This window comes from Colius striatus, chromosome 1, assembly GCF_028858725.1.
Source record: "Colius striatus isolate bColStr4 chromosome 1, bColStr4.1.hap1, whole genome shotgun sequence".
Taxonomy (NCBI): domain Eukaryota; kingdom Metazoa; phylum Chordata; class Aves; order Coliiformes; family Coliidae; genus Colius; species Colius striatus.
In genome coordinates, this window is record NC_084759.1 from 64521177 (window position 1) to 64544644 (window position 23468).

The following is a 23468-nucleotide window of genomic DNA, read 5'->3' on the forward strand; positions in this document are numbered from 1 at the left end:
TTAAAATTTGTGGTTCAGTATGAGGATTGATTATAGGGACTGAATGGCCAGCAAGGCTGTGAGCAAGAGCAGCCAGGAGAGAACTAGTGGGCAGCAATCATCAGTGACAAGATGATTCTGAATAGTTTGCTGTTCTGTGGCTGCCTTGCTTCTGTTTCTTAGTGTACTTCCTTTCTCAGTCAATTAGTGCTCAGTTAATTTGTATACACATTGGTAGCTTTCACATGTCTTAGGTCAGATGGGACCCGATGCAATTTTGTAGTAGACTTGTGTGTGCATTTGTACACAAGTGTAAAATCATGGAAGTTTAGATCAATATGGAACAAAACCAAGAAGAGTAATGTTTATTTATTATGAAGACGACACAAAGATGAGAATGCTATACATTGGAAATGTACAAATCATTGTCATTACCTTTGTCCTGGTTTCAGCTAGGATAGAGTTAATTTTATTCCTAGTAGCTTGTATAGCGTTGTGTTTTGGATTTAATATGAAAATAATGAAAGGCTGTGGGAACTGGGGCTGTGTAGCCTAGAAAAGAGGAGACTGAGGGGAGATCTTATTAACATTTACAAATATCTAAATGGTGGGTGTCAGGAGGTTGGGGCATCCCTTTTTTCTATAGTAGCTAGCAACAGGACAAGGGGTAATGGGATGAAGCTGGAACACAAAAAGTTCCACTTAAACATAAGAAAATACTATTTCACTGTTCAGGTGAGGGAGCCCTGGCACAGGCTGCCCAGAGGGGTTGTGGAGTCTCCTTCCTTGGAGGTCTTCAAGACCCACCTGGACATGTTCCTATGAGACCTGATCTAGGTGAACCTGCTTCTGCAGGGGGGTTGGACTAGATGATCTCTAAAAGTCACTTCCAACCCCTACCATTCTATGATTCTATGAAATACATAAAAAAAATTCCCCGAGTATAGATTGTTTACCCACAACAGGCACTTAGATGACTGTCACGAAAGATATGTATCAGTTTTAAGACATTTTTGGCCTGTTTCCTTGATACATTTTCTTCACATGTCCCAGCTGATGTCTCAGCAAAAACTCAGCATTCTTATGCAATAAACTGTTTGAGCCTCTCTACTTCAAGTTCAGTTTAGCAGTGTTGTGTCTTTCACTGAAAGTGGTTTCACACACATGCAAACACAATAAAATAAGGAGTTCTGTTGTTTAAAATTATGATTTCACTATTTCCAGTACGAGAAGTCAGTACAGATTGAAATTTTCTCTCAATCAAAAAAACCCTAGTATTTTTGTAATCTGGTAGAACCACAGTAAACTGGTTTATCTTTTAGACAATTCTTTTGTTGTTAATTAAAGGATTTCAGTGTATCTTGAAGAATTTAAGTTGCCATGAACATAAAATGCCTGAAAACTTAGTAACTTTGTAGAGAAATTAACTTCAAATGTATAAATCATGATCAGTCTTCCTTAACTGGCAAAAACAGAATCTAGCTTTGAAATTCCTCTGTGGTCCACATTCAGGAAATCATCTCTACTTATGGTAGTTGGAGTCAAACATCAGTTTATAGTTAAGCACCTGCTTAAGTGCTTTTTTGGGTTATGTTCAAAAATGAAATGTGTTCAAACCCCTCATGTGTAGATAAGGGTCAGATATAAAATTAGAAGATAAATTTAGATTCCAGTCACCTTCTCTTTAATTAGTAAGTACTCAGATCTGAACTTCTATATGGGACCATCTGGGCAGTGACATTTTTAATACAGTCATTTATTTTCCTGTATCATCACTCAATCTCTTCAGTTACAGGTCTGTGTTTTTAAATAGCATCAAATCAAAGATGACAAGGTTCTTCATTTACTGACTCAAGGAACAGAAATTATCACTGAGGAAGTGCTGAATGAAGTGCATTTACTATTTTGAGTATTACTTGCTCACAACATTTTGGTTCTCAAGAAATGCCAGGAAAGTATTTTTCCTGTTAAAAAACTCTTACAGATTACTTACTTAAAAAAACTTAAAAAAAATGTATTATTTTCTTAGGGTACGTGCCTGCAATGTAATACACCTTAACTGAAATATAAATTTCTCTGTATTCATGGGGGTTTTTTTAATGCTATAAGGGTCCTTTAAATATAAGTGCTTTAGTTATCAGAGAGATGGACAGAATATATGAACTTAAACAGAACATCTGCTTCGAAGTACATATGTTGTAATTTATGACCATTTCAGGATCACAGAACTGTTGCCAAAATGAACAGAATACTGTACCTCAGTAAAGCCTAAAAAAAAATGCAACTGAGAATAAAATTACAGGTGGTGTGTTATTTATGTTAAGAGACTGAACAAAGGTGCATGTAAAGTGCCCTAAAGGCAACAAATATTATAAAAAACAAATGGTTGGATGTTTTGGTGAGAGATTATAAATAGCTCATTTTTTCCGCACAAAGTGTTGCCTCATAAAAGGAGAAATAGAAAGATGAATTTTTAAACTGATTCTGCAAAATGAACAAATACAGACTCTCTTCTCTTGCCAATTACTGGATGGTGAAATGCTCTCACAAAGTTTTGGACTCGAACGAGGAAGTGTCATAATAGTATGGATTGACATCTGCCTCTGTCAGGTTCTTACAGCTTGCACAAAAGAGAATGAATGTACACTTACCACACAGGGAAACCTACCATTTGACAGAAAAGAGCCTTTTCTGACCTGACCAACAGTTCTGGGACTTAAGTGAAGGCTCCCCAGAGTGGATGGTCTAAAACATTGATTCATTAGTCTGTTTAATCTTTGTGGCTGATAAGGGAGAGATCCTCCTTGATTTACAGTCTGACAGACTGTCATCTCAAGAGGTCCCTGATCACTGTCCCTCCACCAAACCGATATAAAAAACCTCAGCTACTACCCATGTTGCATAGGATTAGCATAATGTTCGAGTGGAGCCTGGAAATAAAAAATTATGAAGGACTGAATTCAGTATAAGAAGTGGCTGTCATGGAGCTACTCTCAACCCCTTACTTGGGGAATACACCTGCTTTTCCAGGCTATATGAACATAGCGTAGCCTTGAGAGGCTGAAGAAATAGAGAAGAGGCATAGAAAAGCCCAGACTCTCTACATGCTTCCCCTTCACCCTTGTACCACCTAAACACTGCTACATTTTGTACCCCCATGCTACATTTTGTATCCCCATGTAAATTGCTGTTATAGGCCAGATAAAAGAACGGTCACCTATTGCTGATGAAGATGAAGGCAATCTAGAATGACTAACCAAGATGGAGACAGCTACTTTGTAGACACAGAAAGTTAGAAGAGGAATCTCATTCTGCACATATGCCAGTATTTAGCCACAAATAACTCCTGACTGTACTGTGGTGACACAGTGTATACAAATGGGAAAATATTAATAAAAACAAAAGTAAGGAATATGGTTATATTCACTGGAGGCAAGGATAAGCTATGTTTGAGGGCAATGAGGGCCAGATGCTCCCTGTGGAATGAGAAACCAGGAGCCAAGAGAGAACCCAGGATGAGACTAGAACATCAGGTGGGATCAGGATCAGGCCCAGTGTGGCAAACTGGAGTCAGACAACCCATGATGGACAGGCAGAATGAAGAGATGTGAAGACAAGAGTATAAAGCCCTCCCGTTCCCAAGGACATCTATTCATAAACAGCTTTTAAACATCCTGGCAGATCACTCAGAAAAAAGAACAATATAAATGCTCAGAAAAAAACTCAACTCCTTTACATTCTGCATAACATTTCTTGTCATCATTTGGACGTATTGTCTGTACAGTCAGAGAATGAGGGATGCTTGCACTGTAACCATCAAAAAAAAAATAATAATCTAAAGACATAATCTAAACTTCTAGAGCAAACTAATATTCTTCATTTCCTGTTAAATCTTGCTTTGTGTGCATTTCTCTCTCTGACTGTATTTCTGGCTCTCAGGTACCATAGCCTGTATTAGTAGTCACTTTGGGTTTAACATCATTAAATGTTCACTGTCAAGTCCCCTCAAATCCCACATTCCCCTTGTCTCTCAGGCTTAAAAAACTCATTTAACTCTAAGGGCTAATTAATTAGCTGGATTTCTCTATATTTAATGGAAACTACTCTACACCATAGAACCAAACCCCACTGAAATTTAGTTCACTGGGGCAACCTATAATTATACCCAACCAGATTTAACCACTGTTCTAATTCATATTTATTATTACTGTAGCAGTTTGTATGGTTATTATTACTACTACTACCAAAAATATGAGTATGCTCGTATGGCACATTGCACGATATACAGTATATAAGTATATCGTATCATCAATGTCAGGTGGAAATCTGGAAGCAGTTTGTGCCATAGGCATTAGAGCTGGTTTCCACTCTGCAGGAAACAATATGAGAAATTCAGGGTGAAAAAGAAAGGCAAATGCATTATTTAACAAACTGATAAACTCAAGGAAAAAGACCATGCTCAATTTTTACACTACATTCACAAAAGTTTGCACACACGTCCAGATGGTTGACTAAGTTGTTTTGTTTTTTTTTTTTTTTATGTAGGCAAACTGGTTTCCTTTATTTGCATTGTCTTTATTGACTTCTGTAAAATTTATTTTTGTACATTGTCCTTTATTCATAGGTGTTTGCAAAATAAGCCTACAAGTTCGAAAAGGACATCAAGGAGATATGTGGTGGTTATTTGATGTAGGATGTTAAAAGAGAAAGATGACGGTGGTGAATTAGCAATAAGGCATGAACTAGGCACATACCACTGTATGGTTATGAACATCTGCTTCAGGTGCATTGGTAGGTCACAAAGACCCAGCATCTGCTCCCCTTAAACTCAAGGGGAGATCTTCTACTGATATAAATAAAAACTAGTTTAGAGCTATAGCAAAAAATATCCTGATCAGAGAAAGCTCATTGACACTTTTGTGGTTTTAAAAAATTGGAGAAACACTAACTGCTCATATTTTTTTATTCTCCTAAGGAAAAAAAAAACCAGCAAGCAAACAAAAAAGTCCCCCCAACGTCTACTCTGTGAAACTGTTACTCTTATAAAAGTGAAGGATCTCAGTATGGTTCATAATGCCCAGCTTCTCTAGGTATTCCTATATCATAAGATCCTATTCCATGTAGGAATATAAGTAAACTTGCTCAATCAGCTGTTGTGTCTTCATATCACTCTGCAGAGGGCTATGCGGAGGTACTGAGATAGATTTTTGGAGAAATCTAGCTGTATTGTTCATGATGGATACCTCTGCTTCGGGTTTGGGACCCACCTTGAGTACCCCTCCACAGCTCAGCTTCACACAGAAGGACACTCTCAGTGGTGTAGTAAGCTAATGCATCTGAAATACAAACACAAATTCAATCTCAAACAATACTGATTGAGAAGGCAATGTTAACAAGGTGGACTGAAAGACACTCATGGTAAGAGCCTGCTCCTGGTCAGTGTGTAATTTGACTCAACACTACAAGAAGCAGATTCTGACTTTCTAGTCTTAATGATGTGCGATTCTGTTAACTATGCTCATTGAAACAGTAATGTGGAACATTTTCCACTTGTGCTCTAAAGTGGATAATATTGCATGCACTTCTGCGTGTTACTTTGTGAGTGTATTATGAAGAGCAGTTGAGGGAGCTGGGAATACTCAGCCTGGAGAAGAGGTGGCTTAGGGAGACAGGATTACTCTTTACAACTACCTGAAGGGAAGTTGTACCAAAGTGAGTGTTGGTGTTTTCTCCCCAGTAATGAATGAAGGAACAAAAGGAAATGGGCTCAAGTTGTGCCAGGAGAGGTTTAGATTGGAGATGAGGAAAAGCTTTTTCACTCAGACGGTTCTTAAGCATTGGAGTGGGCTGTCCAGGGAAGTTGTGGAGTCACCATCCCTGAAGATATTTAAAAGATGCATAGATGAGATGCTGAAGGACATGGTTTAGTGATGATTTTGATAGTGTTAGGCTAGTTATTGGACTTGTTGATCTTAAAGGTCTTTTTCTTACAAAACAACTCTATGATTCAGTTTTGCTCACAGCAAGGAAAAAGGTATCTTTTAAAGTATCTTTTAGAGCATCTTTTTGGACATTCAGATCCCATTATCTGTGAGGCAGGTGTAGGGAGTTAGCACTATATATATGATAGAAACAAACCAGCAATGGGGTTTTGAAAGGCAATAAGCTAGCAAATAAGCAAATGGAGACTTGAATTCCAATATGGGGTAACCAAAATCTATGGAAATGTTAATGAACTGCATTCAGCAGAGGTAAAGTCAGCAGGGAGGAAAATACCAGTACCTGGCTGTGACTTAATTGTGTCTTTACAAGATTTTATCTGTTCTATGTCTAATGAATGCAGATTGGGAGTCCAGGACTCAATTAAAAATACAATAAACAAAATAGAGAAGTACAAAGGCAAGAAGACAGCACAATAAACTCACACTCTATGGTGCTGTAATTAGGAAAATATCATACCATATATAAGATAACTCCAGGTCTAAAGGAGTATTAATGAATGGTCACAGAGAACTCTGAGTAGAGTTGAGAGTCTATGACATGGGGAGTAACTGTAGCTGAGAAGGTATTTCAATGGCAAAAGTTCCTTTCATTCAATTACTAGAAATATATATTTAGCATCGAAAAGTATTTACTTCAAAAGTATAGCACGCTCCAACGAATTTAGAGATTCCTTTGGAGCTGTGTTTTTTTTCCGGTTTTGTCCCTGTTATGGATGTATTTGGCAGTAAGTTGCAGTGCTCCATGTTAAGGCCTTAACATAGTGAAAGGAGGAGAGGAGAGGAGAGGAGAGGAGAGGAGAGGAGAGGAGAGGAGAGGAGAGGAGAGGAGAGGAGAGGAGAGGAGAGGAGAGGAGAGGGTATTATCTGTGCATTGGGAGAATGAAGATGTGGAGCAAATGGCATCAGCTTCCTACAGAGAATGCCCAAACTCTCTCTATGCTTCAAATAACATTCATACGCAGATCAAGTCAAATCATCAAACACATGAGGTGAGCAATAATGACTAGTGACAGAAACAGGAATCAATGAATTACATCCCTCTCTTTGAATTCCCTAGTTAGAATTTAGATACTATCTAATTAAGGGTTGTAAATTCTGGTGACAAAGCAATTTTGCTGATTTTTTTACAGCTCCACAACCACAAGAGCAGTGTTCCAGGCAGTGTATTAGTGAAGTAGGATGGACCTATCAACCACCTGCATCTCAATATCCTTGGCAACTATGTTATTGTCACTTTTGACTCTGTTGGTAATATTGTTGGATTTATCTCACAAGAAAGACACATCATGTCTATTAATAAAGCCATTATAGAATTAGCTGCCAGTAAACAAAACTTACGGTTGATAAAGATGTCAACTTTCTTAAAAAGGTCAAAACTGAAATGCATATGCAGAAGCAGAATCTGAGGCATCTCAGAAGACTGAAGTCCTTGCAGGGTTCAGAGCCCTCTGGCTGAACATGGAGCCCAAAAACACAGCTTTGTGAAGAAGGATTGTATTCAGCTTTCACAACTAATGATTGTGTCTCCAAGGTTCACTTACATCTCTCATAACATTTCTTAAAAACAGTTAAAACAGTTGCAACTACACTCAGGTGCAATGATATCCTGAAGCCAGACTTAAGGCTAAATTTGCATCTCATCCACATTAGTTGACTACAGGACTGCCCTGTGATCACTTTGCCAATGTCCCCAGAGGAAGAAAACTTCCAGTTCTCAAAACACTTCTGCATGGACTCAGGAGAACAACTCTCTCACACCCAAATCTGTCTCAGCAGTGTCTGTTGTAGAATCCTCTCTTGTGATTACCTCATACAAACCATTAACATAGAGTGGACAACATAACTCTTGTTAAGAAAGGCCACACTGCCATCAACCACAGGGCAGATCTGAGCTGTCAGCCAACTAAGTTTGCAGATTCTTCAGGCTGTCAAAAAGGACAACACAGATGCTGGGTACCCATGCTGAGATCGCCAGTAAGATTAATAATAACTGTTTCACTATTGTGTTGGGTTTAAAATCGTTCTCTCATTTTTCTTAATTAACATTTCAGTTGCACATGTGGAAAACACTATAAAAAGAAACTGACCATTATTACTTATTTCAGCCTGGTTTTGTTACAATGCATACAGAATCTGTTCAGAGATGCTACATAGTGATACTGAACATTATCCACAGACCCTTATACTGTTGCATTTTACAACCTGCAATTGCATAGAATCACTTATTGCCAAGTGGTCATTTTCTCACATTTATTATGACAACAGGATAAATGCCAGCGTTTGTCAACATCTTGTAAATGATGAGTCTTAATGAGGCAATCTAGTGTTTCACCCCTCTGAGGAATCTCATAATAGGATGAGCAGAATATCAGGTTAAAGGAAGTGGGAGGTAATCCCAGGAGACAACATTTTCTTGTACAATATATTCCTCAAGGTTTTGCTTGGAGTGGGTTCTAGGATGCAGGCCAATTTGGCGTACCCCCCTGTACAACATTTTAATTGTATTTTTATCAAATCCAGCAGAAATGCAGTCCGCATGTTGAATCTGTCAGTAAGGAGTGCCCTATGAGAAAATAACAGCCTGAGCTTTGAGAACTTTCACCTCGCACATGAACTTAGAGTTATTCTTCCTAAGCTGAAAAATATACCTAATGTGCCTGCTCTTGATATGTCTGGCATTTTTGTACTTTGATTTTGTAAAATGTATTTCAGCATTTTGTGCTCTCTAATCTGCTTCTGGAGGTTTCTCTAACAAAATTCAAAGCACATTTCAGTCCAGCATTTTTGGACTGAGCTCTGTTGTTGGATCCTTTTAAAGATAAGCCGAAGAAGAAGAGAATTCTTGCATTGCCTCTGAGCATTTTAATGTCTTGTTTGCTTTTAGTGTATATGTATATTATCCTGCATGTCAGAATGCTAAGACTTAAAAAACTTGAGTAAATAAAGTGTGTGAGAGAGCCCTACAAATGTAATACTTAATTAGAACAAGACTGTTTTTTTAGAAACAAGTGCTATCATCTCTCTATAAATGATACTATAGATAATCAAGAGATATTGTGTTTTGATAACAAGAAACATATATGATTTAGGATTCAGCCAATTGCCTAGCAGAATTGCAGTTCATTAAAAATTAGCTTCATAGTACCCCTCTCTCTGTTCTACTTTCTCAGCACATCTCCTTTCTTCTTCCTAGTGCCCTCCACATCTCGGGATCAGGCTCTCAGTGTCTTGAGGAAGGTGATGTAGTGATATATTCTGATTTACACTTTTACTATTCATCTGCATACTAAAGACATGGTTTAATTGGATTGGATTGGCCATGTCTGTGCCTTCTCCTGCCAACAGAACTGATGTTGTAGTCTTCTCCTGCTAATTGTTTGTATAGCAACTGTAAAATGTAATGTTAATCAGAACAACTGCAACTGGCTCTGGTTTGTATCTGGTTTGTTTTAATCATCGTTTAAGTGTTAACTTACAGTTCAAGAGAGGCAGAGAGACCTGTATTACACTTGTGCATTGCTAACAAGCACCTAGAGCAGCATCCTATTTTGAACCTTATTAACCACTGAATTTTAAGCAGACTAAATTGTCAGCATTTATATTTGTAGAATACTTCACTGAGATTGTTTATACAAACATAAATGAGAGGGAAAGGCAAAGAATGCATTGTGCAAGGACAGCAAAGGACAGGGAGAGGTCACTCTAACCATGAACCTAAGTGGAATAGGATTTTCTAATTTAGACAAATCTTGTGAGGAGACCTAGACTTTGGAACTCTCTTTGTTACAGAACAAATTTGTTGACCTGCAAAAATGATCCACTGAAATTACACTAAGAAAGAGTAGACAAGCATGATATGAGGGACTTTTGCAGAGGAATGGTGAGGAGTAGAAACACTGCCACTGCTGGTGCTACAGAAAGCATTCATGAAGCAGCCAAGGACCTAAAATGGCCTTCACAGGAAATAAAATAAACCATTGGTTTCTTCTGTAACTCCATGGGGTTCAGTGGTGAATACCTAGGAGAAAGTCTCTTTCTTGAGACAGAAATCTAAATTTCAGATGATACTAAAAAGTTCTAATATGGATGAAAGCATGACAATGCAGGATATACTATCTAAAGGCAGGTCATACCTTTTGTTACCACTCTATCTCATTGTTCCTTAAAAGGAAGTGGCAAGAATTAAGAAGTAATTTAGAAAGGAAGATGCAGAAGAATTTGACTTTCTGGCTGTCCTCCTCAATATATTCAAAATAAAAAAAGGCAATGGGATCAGTATTAACTACAAGTAACAGGCTACCCAACCTTCTTAGCACCCACAATTTGTCTTACTTAGCTATCCCTAAATCTTCTTTAATTCCATATTTACAATGTATAGTCACCAATAAAATAAGCATTTATTGCAACAAAGATTTGGGGTCAGGGAATAATAGCAGCTGGGATTTCAAATAATCCTACCATAACTCTTACTTTCACTTTAGTAAAAGAAAATAAAAAATAAGTACTCAGTCATTCTTATATGATATCATACAATATTTTCTTTAAGGCAGGAGAGAGAATGAAAAGACAGTCTCTACATTATAGCAGACTAAAACCCCTTATCTTTATCCCTATATAAATAATTTATGTCCCAAATATTCCTCATTTTCCTCCCTCATTTTATTTCTTCTGTGACATTACCGTGGGTTGCACATTAAGCAATTATTAAACATACATTTAAGGAAACTTTTCATTTAATATAACTAAGGTCTTCCTGAACTGCCACTATGTAAATTATTGACCAACTAGGAAGCAATTATTTGCAAGTAACACTGGATTGTGCTGAATTTCAGTTAGCTGTACAGCCACAGGATAGCTATGTTTCTGACCAGTGTATGAATTTTGAATATTCCTATCCAGAGGCAAGTAGTTTAGAGAGAGGACATAAGGGAAGATTCACCTGCTGCACATATTTCTCACATCAGGATACTCTGCCTCTCCAAATTGAGCTTCATCACCTTGCAGCACTTGAGGCTCTCTCACAGGTTTCTTCTCCCTCATTAGCACATATGGACATTTACAAAAGAAAAGCAATCTTATTTTAAGGGCACAGGAAGTAAATAAATAAACAAAGAATAAGCTCTGCAGATTCATTTTTGTTACTGTATAATAGTCATTGAGTTTTTATCATGGGATGAAATTGTTGAACAAATGATAATGTTAGATGTCTCTCTTCCTTAGAAGTAATTGCATATACACTAACCGTTTAAAAACACAGCTGCATATGAGTCGTTTCTCAATGGTGAGTGCACTCAGGTTCTCCATGTGAGATGATGCTCACTTCTTCACTTCTTTTTGCAAGACTGGTCTCCCCAGGTGACAGAGACAGTCATTGCCAAGTGGTAAGGGAACATTTCAGCATATTAGCTGAAGTTCTGTCTTTACAGTTTTACAAATTCAGAAAGAAAAGCAGAGAGGGACTTTGTCCAAGACCCTTACAGATCCACTTTCCACCAGGGCTAAAGCAGTTGGCATTATTCACTCTTAACAAATAATTTGATCAGTCTCTGTCACCTACTAGAGTGTCTCAAGTGATAACAAAAGGTGACAGTATTGAATGACTCCACTTTCATCTATTCCACATGATTAAGGGGTTTAGTCTAATAAATTCTACTATATAAAAATAAGTATAAATGATGATAGGAAAGATGCAGCTTAGTGACTGCATAAAGAGATGTATTTGGTTTTTTCCCCCTTCACATAAATAGAGGTCTTCCTAGGAAGGTGAGTTTGTATATACTTATCTTCAATTAAGCTCATGAAGCTTGCAGGGAGGCTGTAAATCTCTGTAAGCTCACTGAGCTCTTAAGACTGGACAGCACTACCCTATGAGCACAGCATTCAAAATCAGCATAGACAGAGAACCCCTAAACATAACTCCCTTTAAATAGTCAGACCTTGTTAATCCAAGCTTAGTTTAACTGAATGCCTGAGTATCTGAAATACTTAAGTGGCAACCTGTCTCCAAGTCTGAATGCACCTTTGATTTGTTAATCTGATTGTAAGGATGGGGATATCCTGTATGAAATGAAGTTTGCAAACAGCTTTGGATTAATCAGCCTTACATAATACAAAACAAAGTAGATTCCTGCCACTCTGTTTATCGTCGGGAAGGGCTGGTACCTTCTCTCCCTGGCTGATTTATAGAACTGCACATTTGGCATACCAGTGTAACATTCAGATGGCAGAGTTTTCTAACAAGGATGTGCAGTGAATGGAAATAAACTGAATGTACCTGAAATTATACACCAAACTTTAGAGTACATTATATCCTGTTGGATTAAAAAAAAGAAAAGTAATCATTAGAATACGTTAACTTTCTGGACAACCTTCTTCCTACTCAGTATTATTTGTCACCTTTAAAAGATTCATTTGTGCTTATTTGTCCTCTTAGCCATGTGTTTACTCTGTTCCAGTTCCCATTAAATCTACTAGATTCTGCCATGAGGCTGGTCATCATTTTAGTTCTATTCCAAGGATTTCTTATGTTTCGTATCTCCATACCATTAATGTTGGGGCATCTGTCCATTTCCAAAAATGAGCTATCACACATCTGGCTGCTGGTAATAATTGCTTTATCAATGGCTACTTCTCTGAGTCAATAACCTCATTTGGACTGCAGCAGGACAGGTTTGATGTGCAGCCTAACTTATACAATCCTATAGCTTTGTGTTTCTGTTGTATGCATGAGACTGTTAGACAGCCCCAGTGCTATGTCATTTGAGTGTTTACCACAATAAAATATATTTCTGAAAATGCATTCTAACACTTCTGAACAGGAACATAATTTTTGAACAAAATTCAAGGACTGTAATTAGTAATGGAAGGTTTGCTGGATTTTTTTCTTGCCTTGAATATACTTCATGTGTATATTTGCATACATATATAAATATTATGTCTCCTTTTGATGATATAGTTGTCTGATATTTGATTTAAATGAAGTAAAATTACAAAAAGGCCCTGCCATATTATCAGGGTGTTAACTGAACAGATAAACTATTAATTAAAGATTTTTTTTAGCCTAAAACATGTTTTTCATCAATTTTTCCCCCTTCCACATTTTTTAGGTTCAAGTATTTCTCATTATGGAAAGTTTTTGCATTGGATCAATGTCTTGACTACCATGAAGTCATTTTATTTAGTCAAATGACATGACATTTAGATAGATGAAGCACAAGCCAGAATGTTTATCTGGTGAACGGCATTGTGGTAGTCTGATGAATGTATTCGGGCTTTTAGAAGAGTGCCAATAATACAGAGCTTTGTACCTACCATTATTACTGCCAAATGCAGCATAACCACATAAGAAACTGCTTAGGCTGAAGCAAAAGGATCCATGTATCCATGCGATATCAAGCCTCATGTGAGTGAAAATTAGGGCTTCCTACTCCACTTTACAACCTGGACATAAAATATAAGTTTTTCAACAGGAATGATAGCACTGTTTCTTCCAGGTCAAATCTAATACACAACTGCTTTATGTTTTTGTTAGTATTTCCTAGCTCAAATTCCTAACCATAGTTCATTTGGAAGCCTTAGGGTATTTATACGCTAGGAAAAATAGCATTGTGCAAAGATTCTCAGGGCATCACTGACTGAGGCTGGCAATTCAGCCAGTGTATAATATTACTATGTGGGTCAAACCCAGAAGTCACACTCAGACTGTCTTTTTGCATTGGGCATACCATGTACAAACACAGATGTACAGTTCTGGATTGAGCTGATTCAGGTGGGACTAGATTTAGAGTTTAATGATTGGTTTAAGGCCAGCAGTGGTATCTGAGAATCATTGTGAGTCAACACTTATCTACTCCTTCCTGCTCTGCTTTGCTGACATTCAGGAAATTACTCTAACTTACTTAAGTCTTTGTAAAGAAGAAATAATATTAGGGAAATTAACATTTGACTGTTCTGATAGCATTGCTATGACAAAAGTAGTAAAGATGTGAACCGAATGGCTATTGAGATAAGACTGTTCTTGTCCCCTTTGAAAACTTAATCCATTCTCACCCATTTTATTCCTCTTCTTTCTACAATTCACAATGCAGTCATTTGTGCCCCTCAGCACCAGACAGAGAGGCAGATACCTTAAGTGTAAGATAGTACTCAGCATAAATGTTTACATAGGCTCTTTTCTTCAAGGCAGTGACAGTGGAAATACACAGCTGTGGAAAATTAAGGCAGTGGAGACTAACTGGCAGAGGCTCCTCCCTGTATGTCGTTTGCATAAGCATATAGTTTCTTCAGACAGTTTTACCCTCTACTTTGGCTGGAAGTAAGCTAATGATATAACTCTCCTCTTTGTTATACCACACATCACATTCTGCCTATGTTTCTCTGGCATTTACTTATCTGCAACATTGGTGCACAGGAACAAATTCCATTAACAAAATTGCAGCCTGATGAAACTCTTAAACTGCAAATACTCAGCTCTGCATCTCTGTTTCCTCTTTCTCTGTTGCATAAAACTCAAATAATTGATCTTCAGGGCCTATTCTGCAACCTCATTGATATTAGCAGCCTGATGTCATACCCTACGTATCTATCAGTACTATTCTGCATCAGTATCAAGCAAAACAGATAACTGATTGTATCTGCTACAACTAGGCAGGAATTCATAGCATCAGAAAAGACAGTACATTGCTTTATCATCCAACTGGTAGTGTGATTTGGGACAATTTATCTGTTTACTCTTGGGATGTGAAAGGAAATATGCTTGGATCGTGAAATTCTTTGCCTGGTACTTACCATGTACATTAATGGTGAGTAACTATTTGCCTATCAAGCTACTGTGGCTATTGCTGAAGTACAGAAATATGACCATTTTTAAGAAAATGGATATTTCTGTTATTGTGCTTTACAGCTGCCTCAAATAACAGTGGGAAAATCAGAAGCATCTTTCCAGCAGTACCAGCACTACAGACAGCATGAGCAACTGGGCAAGAACAAAGGAGCTGTAGAATGAGTATAAACTGACAAACTGCATATTATCTGCTTGAGCCAAGAAACCAAGTTTGCTTTAGAAGGAGCAAGTCGCGCAGGAAATATAACAGTAAGTACAGAATCAGCTCAAGAGACAAAAGCACATCCATTAAGATATTAGAGGACTCTACCCCAGCCATGGAGCTGCAACTTACCCATCTGAGAAATTCCACATGCTGTTTGTTGCTATTTGTTATCCAAAAGAGTGTTGCTATCTGGGCAGCTAGAAGTCACAGGTGGGAAAAACTACTATTGATGAAGTGGTCATTGAGATTTGTCAGGAAATTAACTATTCTATATCCTCTAGGGCTGTCAAAATTGAAAGTGCTTCTGAAGTAATGATGATGTTTGAACAAATGGGTTTTCCAAACTGTTGCAAGTACAACTGCTTAGATGCATATCCTCATCCTGTACTGTAAACGTACTGTGTAAACGTACTGTGTGGAATACAGCATCTGTACCACCATACAGCTAAAGTTACTCGGGATTTTTCTATTTGGTATACAGAGCTAGAGAAGAATTACTTTGATTTGCACTGATTCTTTTCACCTTTAGCAGAGTTCAGTATGGTTTAAAAAAGAAAGCAGGATCATGAGATTCATTAATGCCAATGAAAATCATGCAAGCGCTTACTGGAAAACATTTTCTCTCACCCAGCTGATAAAATTGTTACAGAATTTCTCATCTCTCCAGCGCTGCAGATCAGGTGGCTGCTGATAATCTGGGATCCTTTGGTGTCTCCCCAAGGAATGGCATAGTATATAGTACAGTTCAGAATAACTGAAAACAAATTCTTGGCAGCTGAAACATGACTTTTCTCATTTCAAATAGTGTCTCAGAGCTCCACCATGTCCTGCTGTCTCCTCTCTTGGCTCTATGAAATTCCTCTGAAAGTAACTGTCAACTTCCTTTGATTCTCTTCAGTCTCATTTTCTTCTCCAATAAACTTTAGATCAACCACCCGGTTCCAATTCTATTTCTCTGCATTTTTGCCTTACTTCCTTACTTCATTTCTCCTCAAGTTCCTGCTCTTCTCATCACTATCAAAGTACCCTATCAAATTCAAAAGTCTGTTACTCTGTTGGATGGTCTTCAATACAACATACTTCTGTTTAATTTGTCAAAAACAGTTGTAGTTGTTCCTGAAGAAGACAAGAAAACAAGAAATCATAGAACACTTGCCTTCTATTTATTCCTCGCATATGGTGCAGTACATGAAGAAGTAAGTTTTTATCTCTAAAGACTATTCTTTCTGGGGTTTTCCAATTTTATTGCAGATCTTTACCATGTGGGATTTTCATCAAGAAGTTATTCCAAGAAAAGAAGTGATGAGACAATTTTACCTCGCAGATTTACAAAAACAAAAAAAAATGTACTGTGCAGAAAAGAAGAGGACAAAGAATGAAAAGAAACTACTAAGCCAACATATAGTAGCAACAGCGAATATCTTGAAAAACTTCCAGGCCACTACTACTTTAGAAGATTTACGCAGTTTCAGATGTCAAGATGAAAAGGAAAGCAAGCAAGCAAGCCTGCTATAATCCCATCTCTACCATCTATGGTGAGGAAAACTTGTGTATAATAGATCAGCTGGTAGAGGGACAAGTTAAAAATACCAGCAAACTAAAATTCTCAGGACTTTTCCTGAATTTTTTGGACTAAAAAACTCCATTAAGAATAGGCAAAAATTGTATAAGTTTTGCATTGTGCATAAATATTGTAAGAGGTTCCAAAGAAATACAAGGAAGAATTTCTTCACTGTGAGGGTGATTGAACACTGGAACAGGCTGCCCAGATGGGTTGTGGAATCTCCTTCTCTGGGGACAAAACCCACTGGGACGAGTTCCTGTGTGAGCTACTCTAGGTGGTCCTGTTCTGGCAGGGAGTTGGACGAGATGATCTTTCAAGGTCCTTTCCAACCCTTAAGATTCTGTGATTCTGTGATAGCAAATCCTAACAGTTAGGACAACTGGGGATGTAGCAAGATCCTTTATAAAGAACTCATGACATGTACTATTTTGATTGCTACATTTTCAACCCTCCTATAATCACACCTTTTTTTTTTTTTTTTTAATTATCATATTGAAGGGCTGGAAAGTTCCTCTTAAAGTTGTGGACTTCTTTATTTATTGACATATTTCACTGAATCACCGAATGGTTGGAGTTAGAAGGAGCCTCCACAGACCATCTAGTCCAATCCCCTACTAATGCAGGTTCACCTCAAACAGGTCACGCAGGAACATGTCCAGGACAGTTTTGAAAATCTCCAGAGAAGGAGACTCCACATTCTCCCTGAGCAGCCTGTCCAGACTGTGTGCTCCCTCACCCTTACAGTAATAGAAGTTTCTCCTTGTGTTCCAGCAGAACCTCCTGTGTCCCAGCTTGTGCCTATTACCCCTTGTTCTACCACTGGGCACTACAGAAAAAAGACTTGCCCCATCCTCTCAACACCCATCCTTTAGGTATTTATAAGCACTGATAAGATCCCCCCTCAGTCTTCTCTTCTCCAGACTAAACAGCCCCAGGTATCTTATGAGCCTTTCCTCATAAGAAAGATGTTCCAGTCCCCTGACCATCTTTATAGCCACCCACTGGATTCTCTCCACAAGTTCTCTAATCCTCTTGAACTGGGGCCCAGAACTGGACACAGAACTCCAGATGAGGCCTCACCACGGCAGAGGAGAGGTGTTGTGGGTGGATCCTCTGTGATAACATATTTAAGAAAGGGTCAAAAATGCTGTGCAACACCTGTGAGGGAGATGAGAAAAAAATGTGAGAGAAACAGCCCTTCAGACATGAAGGTACTCCAAGTGCTGGAGCAAAGATTCTCCTGAAGCCCGTGAAGACCACTATGGAGCAGGTTGTCCCCCTACAGAAAAATAAAGGACGATGTCGGAGCAGATATCCACTCTGCAGCTAATAGAAGACCCCACATTGGAGCAGGAGTGACTACCCTTACTATGCTAAGTTCATAGTAATGCACTTAGCCCCTCCTAGGAAGTGGAATGGCTAGACCCACACATGGCGTAGTTGTAAGGCTGAATTGCATTTTTCACAGCGATGGGGAAAAATGAAAAGGAATCCAAGAAAAAAAACAGTAAACAATAATGAGAGAGGAATGTGACTCATAACTGAGATAAAAAGAGTAAGATCTCTGAATCAAGTAGGCCTTTAACGATGTTTTAAAAGAGATGAGATTTAATATGTAAATTGGATATCTAAATTGAAGTTTTGGCATTTTTAAGAAATCATGGTGATGGGAATGTGGATGATCACATGAGGAATGTGATCTCTCCTAGGTAGAGAGTAGGCAGAAGGAACCATGTCAAAGCACACGACATTATAAACTGACAGTTCTGATCTTCCCTATTCAGATAGCCCTACGTGACATTTCTAAGAAGGCTCAGTTGTAAAACAGCACCTTGCATGAATCCATTTACAGTAAAAGATTCCTAATTTTTCTAGTTCTTCAGAAATTGCAGCTAAAATAATTCTTCTCTCCAGTATCTGATCAGTATTCTCAGTATTCTGTTTTCCAGCTTCAAGGCATGGACATGCTGTAATCTCTCCTCTTGCACCCTAACAGACCCTACTTCTATGTGCCTCTGTGTGTGGTTTCTCTAGCCATGAAAGGCTTTTGATGTTGCTTTTTGATTCATTATAGGGGTTTTATTTCTTTAATTCTTGTGTTTTCATACTCTAACATAATTTATTGCTTTCCACGGTTTCTTCACGATCTTTCTTCTATGGTCAGTTTAAAAACTCTGCAGTCTAACGATGGACAGAGAAAAGTCAGAGATCATAAGTCATTCCAGACTGTGTACATTCCCAGGTTTATGTTGGAAGCAGCATTCACCTTCAGATCAGAAAAAGACATACACGCTGTATCCTAAAGACACTTTTCTTGTGGTGGCATGTATTTTCAGATTAGTTCTTTGAACGTGGCAGAAGTTTGGATGGGAAACACCAGTTCTGCCCCATTCCTACTGCACATTAAGAGTGTTTGCAAACAGATCTTATTTCACAAGAAAAACAGGTTAACAAATTAATTTATTTCCCCTCTCTCCAAATGCTACTTTTAAACAGAGAGAACAGCCATTTGGAAGCAAGGAAGAAGGAAAAGAAAGATCAGATGCTTCCAGGCAGCTTTACCACTTGAATTTTCCATGTTGCACCTATTTCACAGCCATCCTTCGAAAACACTCACATTGATTTGTGGGGCTGTGAAAGGCTCAAAATCAAATCAAAAGGAATGCTTTAGTATGAAACAGGAGTGGGTCACTTCCTGCTATTTCTGGTCTATCTGCCTGTGCCTGGAGTGTGAGGGAATGAGGGAAGGGGGAAGGAGTGTCGGTGGAAGTGCCAAGCTGCTGAAGTTCAGAATAAATCTGTCTCCTGGCAACTCTGCACATTTGCTTTCCTTTCCCTCTCCCAAGTGTTGTGGTACAGCGGAATACAAAGTCAGCAACTACTTTACGTCCTCCTACTGAAAAAAAACCCAAAAACGGAATGCAAGGCAAAGTAAACACACAAGTCAATCAGAAAATGGAGCCTCTCCTACCCAGACACATTTCATCCCTCCATGTAAAAAGATGCTGAAAATACTACTACTGCATAATCATCTAGTTTTTAAAACTAGAGGCTTGTGGAAGAGGAACGGCTCCAGCGCCGATGTCTGCACGACACTACTGCTGGATTGCCCAGTGTGCTAGTAACAATACCAACTGCTGAGTGCTAAGATTTGTAGTCCTCTGCATACATCTTGTGCTCTCTGGCTCTTCCTAACTCTCTTTTTTTGCATTGGCCATTTCTAAATTTAAAGTCAGATATCTTAAACTATGACATGAATGTTTTAGGATGTAACATTCAAAACTTACTTTTATATTGGTCTCCCTTTAGTCCAAGTCAGGCTGGTTCCAGACATAGAGGAAGTATGTTTCACTTTATCATGTCTTCAATTCTTTACCTCAGAAAGAAGCAAAGTAACCAGGAAGGTGTTTTTAATTAACACAATTGTTATCATTGCTCAAATTAAGGAGGTAATATCCAGCTCTATAGTGGTAGCCTCTGCAACTAACTCTCCAGTAATTGTGGTATTGAGTGCAAATCTGCATATATGATAGACACGGAAACCCTGCTTTTCATAGGCACTGGCTTCATCTTACAGCCAGACAAGGCCTCAAATGACACAAAAAAGCTCCCTACCACACTCCATTTGTCTAAATCACTTTCTGTCCCTGATGATAAAAGAAGAAAATCCATTTTAAGAAGGAACCTGCTCATAACATCTGCTTTTTCCCAGTAAGGATTTTTTAGGCAGGAAGTAGTCCAAAGGAAAAGATTTAAAATATTCTTAAATTTCTTTTATGAGCCAGTCTATCAGCTCCTAATTTCAGAGACCTTTTGACACAATCAAAGGCAGCTTTCCCTCTTGTCTTACAGGTAGTTTGTTCCAAGCTGAAGCCTGAAATAAGCCTGTAATGTGACTCAGGTGACTGATCACACCAGAAAGTAAAAACCAGTGACAGAAAATGCAGAAAGAAGTGGTGTCCTGCTATGTTTTGCATGATTCACTGTTGACCAGTGAATAAATGTATAAAATGACAGCTCAGAGATGGGGAAAAAAGTGAGTGGCAAAGAATAAAATACATTTCTATCACATCTCCCCACCTCTATTATAGAATGGCAAGAAGAGGGGTACCTGCTGCTGTAAATTGTAAGAAAAAAATCAGAATTTTCTTTGCAAAAAGGTTTCCCCAGTAACTTGGCAGGGTATACTTTTTATTCCCCAAACTTTCTTTCTGCTCTGAAATCCTGTGCTACCCTCCTGTGACATTTTCTTGCATGCGCTCCAACGAAGTTTGGATCTATTGTTTCACAACAAGGGAGCTGATCCTTTAGCAGTTACTTTTTTATTGAGGTCACTTGAGGTGAGTGATGTGGGTTTTATGGGGTGCCTTTTTTTTTTGCAGAATATGATCAAGCAGATCTATTGGAATTCCTTTAATTTTGCAGAGGAGGAGGTAGACGACAGAGAAGTTTCATTTTAAAATTCCATATGTATCAAACGCATAGGTCTGCACTGTATAACTGGCTATTTTCAATGTGCGTTACCCTTCTGTCACAATTTTGGTGTGATATTTACAGACTCATACAGTTTTTCATGAGCAAGTTCTTTATTTTTTCACTGAGAGGGGTTTTTTTGTGTGTGTGTTATACAGCAAGGAAGGGCTACTCTGCCTTACCTCTCACATTTCCTTCTTGTCTGGGTGACAGGGGATTTGTTGACATTTGCTGCATACCCTGTTGCTATTATAAATCGGAAGCTACATTTCAAGCTTCAGCACACTCAGAGTTAAGCTGCACTGGAAAGAAGACAATGGAAAACATAAATGGAAGAAATCTGAAGACGTGAAAAGGGAATTATTTGGAGGAGCTTTTTCTTTTATTTTGAAGCATTTAGGAATGGAATGAGAAAAAAAATACTTATAAACTGGAGTCTTTTTTGCTTTGTTTTCAAAGCTGGATGCCTAAGGTTAAGGTTCTAACTCTATGTTTAGTCATCAGAGTTTGTCTCCAGTAAAGCTAGTCTGAAGTCTTCCCCTGAAACAATCCTCAGTACAAAAAGTATAGACTTTCATGATGTGAACTTCCAGAACTTTGAAAGCGACTTTCTAACTAGTGCTTAATGTCAGGATGTTAATGAATGAGAAATTTGGTTTTTAAAAAACCCCACCATATGAAGAGCTTCAGTTTTCATTTTCAAAGTTTTTAATTTCTGTTTAATATACAATAAACAAATACCAACTACTGAAAAATAAACAAAGAAAAGTCAGAGCAAAATAAATTTTACAATTCAGGCCAGGTAAAATCTTTCAGCTGAACCAGAAATCAAATATTTATTTTAAAATTTCACTTCAGAGGAAATTTCCAGGAAAAAAAAGTTTGTTCTTCTGTGTTCTATTCCAAAATGGAAGAGTGTTTTACATCAGAAAATTTCTCTGCAATAAAAAATTACAACTCCTAACGGCTAGATTTCCCAGACATTTAAGAACTCCAAGTGACTTTAAAAGGAGAGCAAATCAAGCCATTTATCTGGACTACTTACAATGATGTCTGTCTAGTGAAAAGAAGTGTAATGCAAAGAGTTAGTTGTAAATGCAGCCACAATTCAATACGACAATCCTTAAAATACTAGAACAATTAGAAAGCATACTATAATAGAGAGGAAGCGTATAATTTGAAAATATTTTTCATGACCTATTTTAAATTGTTTTACAATGTTTCTTATTTTTCTCCAGGATAACTTACTGCATTATTCAAACCTGCATATCATTTTGAGCACTTTTCCTTTATTAAATTTTATTACATCTTGGTAATTTTTAAAGGGATGGATGGGGAAAGGGAAGGTTCTAATTTTGCATGTTGTTTTAATCTCTGATTCGAGCATGCAACAGGCTGGAGGCTCACACCATAACGTACAGGTAGCAGATATAGATTTGACACACATCTACACCTTTGCCTATCAAGCTCAAGAGTAGCCTGTACGTTTTGCAGCGGTAGCTGACCATAATAGTTCCCTTTGGAGTTCTAATCAGCTAATGTCCTTATGAGAGAAGCTACTGTATTTTATAGGTGAGTTGGGCTCTAGGTTGGGGTTTTGAGGGGGAGGCAGGAAGGGTATCCCTGAACGGCAGTCCTCCTGCCCTTAAGTTTCAGAATATTTTCAGACTTCGCCAAACATTTGATTTTTGTAATTATTGTTAGGATTTCCCACCCACTCCCCCCTCCCCCTTCCCCCCCTCAACCTCTCTACACGGAAACTAAAATTGTGATTTAGATATTTGGTCCCAGCGGTCCCGCCTGTGCTCAGCAAATGGTTCCATGTCACTCGCTGCATCACAATATCGGCGCTGCAGCGCTCGGTGGCAGCTAATCCTCTGAGCCCGTTAATAAGCTTAGGAGCACGTTCATTGAAGACTGACGCGTTAGTCACAAACAGGGAGAAAATATCTACTGGGGGAAGCTGAATTGGTTTTAATCATCTGCTAATCACCAGTAATGAGACCTACTCTGGGGAAGAAAAGAAAAACAGATAGTCAGAGGGAGGTTTTGTTCTTCACAGCGGAGTAACAGGGAATGAGAGGGCAGCTGTTATTAGGAGAGAAAAGATGGAAAGAAAGGAGGGATTTGGCCAGACCAGATGAAACTTCTTCTGTGGCGCACTGTTTTGTTAGCTGAGTGTTTCTTTCATTCAGCCTCCAAAACTTCAGATCTGTCAGCCCCTCTGAAAGCCCCGGCTCACCTCTCCAAGCCGTCAGGGAGAAAAGGCGCCGCCACCCCGGCCCGGCCCCCCCCGCCCGCCACGGTCCGGTTCCCCCCACCCTGCGCCCCAACCCACGGGCCCCGCCGGCCCCTCCCCGAGCCCCGCGGCTGCGGGCGCGGCTCCGGCCGCGGCGGGGCACG